Raw genomic sequence first — 6742 nt, 5'->3', positions numbered from 1 at the left:
CGTAACTAATTTTATCTGCGGATTCCCCCGGTACATCGCGGTAATAATATATAAAATATAAATTATTTAAGCAATAAATTATAACGCGTGGTGCTCGACCAGTCACACAATGCACGAGACAAAGTTTCGCTTGTGAACTTCGAATATTTTCTACGTTTTTTTCTCCAAGCCCCATGATGCCACCCAAACGCCCTGCACCTTCTAAGGCTTCTGGCAAGGAACCGAAGCGCCAGAGGAAGGTCTGACGCTCCAGGAGAAGGTTAAGGTGCTCGATATGCTTCGGGAAGGAAAAAGGTTTGCCACCATTGGACGAGCACTGCTCGTACCCTGCACCTCAAAACCGACCAGACCAGACGAGTCGATCTCCAGCACCTCAAACCCAATCACTGCCAAACCGACCAGACCAGATGAGTCTATCTCCAGCACCTCACACCCGATAACTTCCAAACCGACCAGACCAGACGAGTCGATCTCAGGCACCTCAAACCCGATAACTTCCAAACCGACCAGACCAGACGAGTCGATTTTTTTTGGAGGCGTCCATTCGTCTCGGATTTTCACTTAGCGCGGGGAGGTTTGGAACGTAACTCCCGCGAGAAACAGGGGATTACTGTGTATATACACATATATATATATATATATATATATATATATATATATATATATATATATATATATATATATATATATATATATATATATATATACATATATATATTTCAGAAATATTTAGATGAAAACACCTGATGCCACCCCATCTTCCGAGAGTCATATTGGTTTGTAAACCCCATACTTATTACATGTAACCGTGTTGTTTTTGAAATCACAATATAAACCGAAGCAAGGCTTTCATAGATTCTGCTTTGATTAAATTTTATTCGTTGTTTGCCAAATGTGCTTCCACAAATCTCAATGTCTTTGCTGAGCGGATAATGGTCTTCCCTTGCAAGAATGTTTCAATTGTTCAAGGTCTTGTAGGTTTATTGAAAATGACCAATTGTATCCTAAATCAGGCATATCGTATTCCCAAGGTGCTACATATGCCCTTGCTTATAAAATTATATTTTTATTGGAACGTTGAACAATGCCAGCACTTGGTATCACTGATGTTATTTCTGTACTTTTTGAATAAACAGCCGTTTTGCTTATGGCGAGGTGTTTTGCCAAATAATTTAATTGCACCAAGTCGTTATCATCTGAAGAACTCGGGTAATTGGTTAATTTATAATAATTCTTCACATCAATATTTTGCGTAACACGATATTTCTGGTGCTCTGCCTGTGCTTTTGTGTAATAATTGGACAAGTCAATATCCAACTCTTGCGACACACCAAAGGTCGATCCATCCTTTCCAAACATATGCCATCTTTACATTCATTGCAGATTTGAAATGGTGCCAGAAAAATCCCCGTTGTTGAGATGAAACAGCGCATAAAAGCATAATTGTCCACAACATTTCGAATCGATGGCTTGTGTTTGAAACGTCGGAAAAACACCTTCCCTTAAAAATTTTACAACTTCAATAGGTGGTGGAAGGCCATAACTGTCAAAGTAATATTTAGCAGCCTTATCATTAAAAACAAATAACCAATGAGAACCATTCTCACTACCATCTTTTAAATTCATAAAAACATTATGGTATCTTTGGGCAAACTTAATGATTTGCGTCTCATGCAGATTACATCAATTTTCAGCCTTTTGCAATATTTCTGAAGTTCTACATTCTACAAAATACAATTTTTCCCAAATTCTTGAAAAACACTCACTGATACTCATGCTTATTTATAAGAAAGATACAATCTATTGCCTCTTTTTGTAACTTCAACACCAGCTTGTGCAATAGAAGAAAGAATATCTCCAACTAACAATCTCGCTTTATCTGGAAGGCTTTCAAGTTTTGAGAAAAATCGACAATCACACCACTACCCACAGCAATTTGTTTCTCAATCTCTCTGTTGTGTCTTTCCAGCTCTTTTTGAGCATGTAGTTGAGCCTTCCTTTCATTAGCAGTTTTTGCCGCCGATGAAATACCACCCGTCAAGGCTCCCGCAGCACCCAGACCCGCCAGTAAATGGGGAAGGGATAAAATAAATCCTCCACTCGTCTCATTTATCGAACATTTCTTCAACATAGGTTTTGTTATTTTTACTCGTAGCCGACCAGTGTCATACAAGGTTTCCACTTGTTCTCTCATGAGTAAAACATCAATTATTTCAGCCCCTTTTCTTTGCATTGTATCAACATTGATACAACAAGGTTTTTGATTTTAAATGCATAATTTTAGTTTTTCGAAGTTGCTTTGATGAACATAGACTCCCGTTGGTACTTTTCCACTCATCTTATTTAATTGCCAACAAACAATTAAGTAATATTAACCATTGTGCCATTTTCTGCATTCATCGCCATCTCAGTTTCTTCCAAAAGACAGAAATATTTCTTCAGCTCATGCTTCCTCACAGTAGGCATTATTTATATATATATATATATATATATATATATATATATATATATATATATATATATATATATATATATATATAAATATATAATACTATGAAATGTCTCAGTATATTTCTCGTAAGGGAACTTCTCGTAAGTGAATTCTGATGGATATAATTTTTCCATTGAAGGAGATCAGGTAATTACTTTGGTCGGTGTTTCTAAAATTTACTCTGTTGATGGTTTTAGCTCATACAGGCAAATAAACAAAGATTTTTTTGTTTCCATGTTGAATTTATATACAATGAGGGTTGAGTACGCACTAAAGGAGAATATTACAAACATGGAAGAACAAATGCTCTTTTACCGTCGTCCTAAGCCTCATAAACCAAATCACAGTGAATCAATACAGAATTTATACCTGAAGATATTTGGATAGTATCATCGCTCTCATAAAGTCCATTCGTTTCAATCTTTTTTGAGGAGAAACCCAATGATTGAATGAATTTTCGATGGTGAAATCAACTTTGTAACTGTTTTTTTTTAACTGAATGCTTGATTTTGAAGTATGTTTTTGGACGCCTATGGTTATATTTATTGGCTCATCCCCTTGTTTCTTCATAAGATACGCAATTTCAGAAGATATTTCAGAAATCTCACATGCTCCAGGTGGGATTGTTCTCGTTTTATACCTGCTTCCCGGATTATAACTGAACTTGTTTCTCTCTGTGATATTGACAAGATTGTTACTTCACAATAGTGAAGCTTCGTATTCTTTTGTAAGGTCAAATGGTAGTGGGTATGGGAACGAAGCCGTGTGATCACTCGGTGTGAAGTTAAAGCTTAAGATCGTGCTTCTCATTGTATATAGGATAAAATATCTTTGGATTGGCCTTAATTAATTATTTTCATGTTCATCAACTGGTCTAAAATGGCTGAAACCTCAATAAAGCAATTGTTGTTTCCAGCCTTCTTACTACCCCATAGTAATAGCAGTCTATTAACGAGCTGTGCTGGGTCATTTGGAAGAAAGCTAACACCTGAACCTGAACCAAGCTTACTTGAAGCATCAATAATATTGTTGCGGCCACAGGTACCGAGACACCAGCTTGTCACTCAGGGGGATTAATCCCCAGTTGTCCTCGGTCGAGCCGGACCTGGGGCCACCACTCACAATTAACGTTGTGACAACTCACAATGTGACAAGGATGAACCGATTAGTTTTTGATGAAGATCCCGATCTGGCTACTAGAATTTTTTAAAGTGATTCTTCACCATATGAGAAATAGGGACAAAATCGATAACTCAAAAACTTATGGTTGGATTCGGATGAAACTTGGACATATTGGTTGTATGACGAGGAAGAATTGATTCGATTTTGGCGAAGAACCAAATCCGGATGCGAATACGAGAATTTGTTTGAAATTTTTTATACGATTCTTCACAATTGAGAGATGAGGCCAAAAACGATATATGGCATATTTCAAAAATATATTGGGCCCGCTATGGTACACTGGTTCAGGCATTGCATGGTGGAGGTATATGCACTCTATCAAGAAAAAAAAATTAAAAAAAAACAGATTTGCACTCATTTTGCTGACCTCGGAAGGATGACAGTCCGAGTTGCCCAACCTGGTATTAATTCAACAGCTGAGCGGGATTTGAACTCAGGACCCGAGGATCCCAAGCCCACCGTCCTGACCATTAAGCCAACACCAGGCATAAGGTGTAATATTAGATCCAAATTTAACAAAGAATGATTATAATCCATCCCCGTCCCATTTCCATCTCATTTGTTGTTTAAATAAACTTTGTTAATCACAAGCAGATTTGATTCACCCAACCAACAAAACTAATAAAAAGTTTCATTGAATGATGTGCCATGTAATCAAAAAGGTTACAGTATCGTCCTTTGTAGGATTTGCAGGGAACAATAGAGGAAGTGCACATTTGAAATTGTGGCTTCATTGATGTCATGTCACACAAATTGGTGCGATCAATTACAAAACACAAATCTTTTTGTTCCGCAGCTCATAACTCTCCCACACCAGTTAGCGTCTCTCCAATTTACAAGATGCCATCTCTCCGCTACATCACCATCCCACTTCCTCTGACATCATGCATCTCCACAACAATCCAACATGCAGCAAGCAATTCAATAACGTTGAAAATAACACAACTGACCTATCTGAATCTATCAAACACCCTCTTGAAAGAGTCAATCCCACCCATGCAGGTAAAAAAAAAAAATACAAAAAACTGCACACAATTTTTCATAAACAATTGTACATTTCTCGTAGCACATCTCTGTGCAACGTATGCCCGTCTCCAAATGGAGCAAAACGTACCACCTCTGGCTTATTCTACGGGGTTGAGTGCCATGTCTGTGGGATTTGCACGTATGAAATTGTAGCTTCATTGACCTTTCTGAAGTTATGAAATACCCTCTCGCAATGTCAATCCTACTCATGCAGGCATACAAAAGAAGTGCATGCAATTTTCTCATCCAAAAATGTTTATTTATTGTGGTACATGTCCCTGACCCCCCATGCCCATCCCCATATGGAGCAAAACAAACTACCTCTGGCTTATATTTTGTGGGGGTGACAGTGAAGAGAAAGAGGCGCTCAAATTCCAAGATGGTTCCACTGCAATTTGCGATTAAGGATATCAAACTTCAACTTTGCAAGTATTTAAATGAATCATCAGGAAATATCTATTTGTTTGATTCCCCACATGACAGCCTCCTATCATTTTTAGGAAATGGTTAAACAACCACTTGCAGTTTAAAATCTCAGTACGCATTGATACAAGGGTGTCCTTCCACCGTGGTCATGGGGGGCTTCAAGGATCCTTCCTTTTGTCAGAGGTGTTCGTAAATAAAGCAACTGCGGCATCACTATCTTGGTGCCGGGAAAGATGTCCAAACCAACATAGCCATGCACAATCCATTGGAGTTGAAAGCTCCAACCTCAGATACTGCACAGACGTCTCAGTTGGTGACAGTCCTGCCAAGATATTCTCAGGACCTACCCTTATAACTCACGTCAAACAATCTATGCAAGTATCATTTTTGCGTCACCTCGGTTTCACACCCATCTCAAAAAGTTGGGATTAGAGGTACACTCTACAACCGAATTTTCAGACGGTTCACTAAAGATGTCCATATCTTAAAATGTGACGCTAATGCTAATTGGGTGAACACAAATGAACACTAATGCTAATAGCCTCCTTCTTGCGTATGGCAGCTTGACTGCCGGGTAGCTATCATTTTGTTGGGGTGCAACTATGCCGCTGATGCTCTTTCCCGTACCAGTGCACTGGTACTCATTTTGCCGACCTTGGAAGAATGGCAGGCTGAGTCAACCTGGTGTTAATTCAGCGGCCAATGGGGCTTGAACTCAGGACCCTAAAATCTCAAACCAACCACCCTGACCACTAAGCCAACACCAAGCTTGCATAATCTCCTGAAGATGTTATTCTGGAGCGCAGGTATATAAACTGTGACTTTGTGGATCAATGATGATTACTGTACAGTAGGTGCTAGAGTTTCACGACTTAGGCACAAAAATTCCACAACAAGTGTTTGTCCACTTTCAGGAGAGCCAGGAAACATGTCCATCCTCAAGAATGAACTTTCAAACTTGTCTCCCTCCTCTAAAACTTGGTGGTGCCTCATGAAATCTGTCTCTGGTGTATACTCCCCTTCCATCCCTTCCCTAACCTCAAATAGCACCACAGCCAACACTGCTCATGCGTCAATTGTGTTTGCTTCCCAACGTTGTGTCCCCAACCCCTCACTCACAGTACCCATCCTTCGCTGGACTCTGTCTTTGGCACCTGATAACGATGGAAAAGGATGCTATTGAACTGGACGGCATCAGCTTGTGTGTCCTAAAAACCTGCTCTGCTGGTCTTATCTTGTCTTTCTCTCTCTCCGTCATTTGCACTCCGCCATCTTCCATCTTCTTGGAAATCCCCCATCACTGCACGACAAAAAATACCCCGGAGTGACGGGGTGACGGTCATCTCGAGGTTGTAGTTCAGACCTCTGCTAAATCCAAAATCTGGGAAATGTCACGGACGTTAGACTGGAGTATGTACATTGGGAGCAGCGCCAGAGCTCATCGCTGCATCCACTTTCCACCGGTACCATCTGGCCATCTCCATCTCTTAGGGGACAGGACATTCCAGGTATCTTGAAGAGACCGCCTCAGCTTAACCAGAGGAAACCGCAGTCTGGTGGACGACAACTCAGCACCACCCCAACACAGAATATTGTTTCAAGGAGTGAAGTGTTTTG

The sequence above is a fragment of the Eptatretus burgeri genome, chromosome 12, assembly GCF_056783735.1.
Source record: "Eptatretus burgeri isolate ZD-2024b chromosome 12, Ebu_testis_v1, whole genome shotgun sequence".
NCBI classification, from domain to species: domain Eukaryota; kingdom Metazoa; phylum Chordata; class Myxini; order Myxiniformes; family Myxinidae; genus Eptatretus; species Eptatretus burgeri.
The sequence above is the reverse complement of the archived record's forward strand: the minus strand, read 5'-3'. Positions refer to the sequence as shown.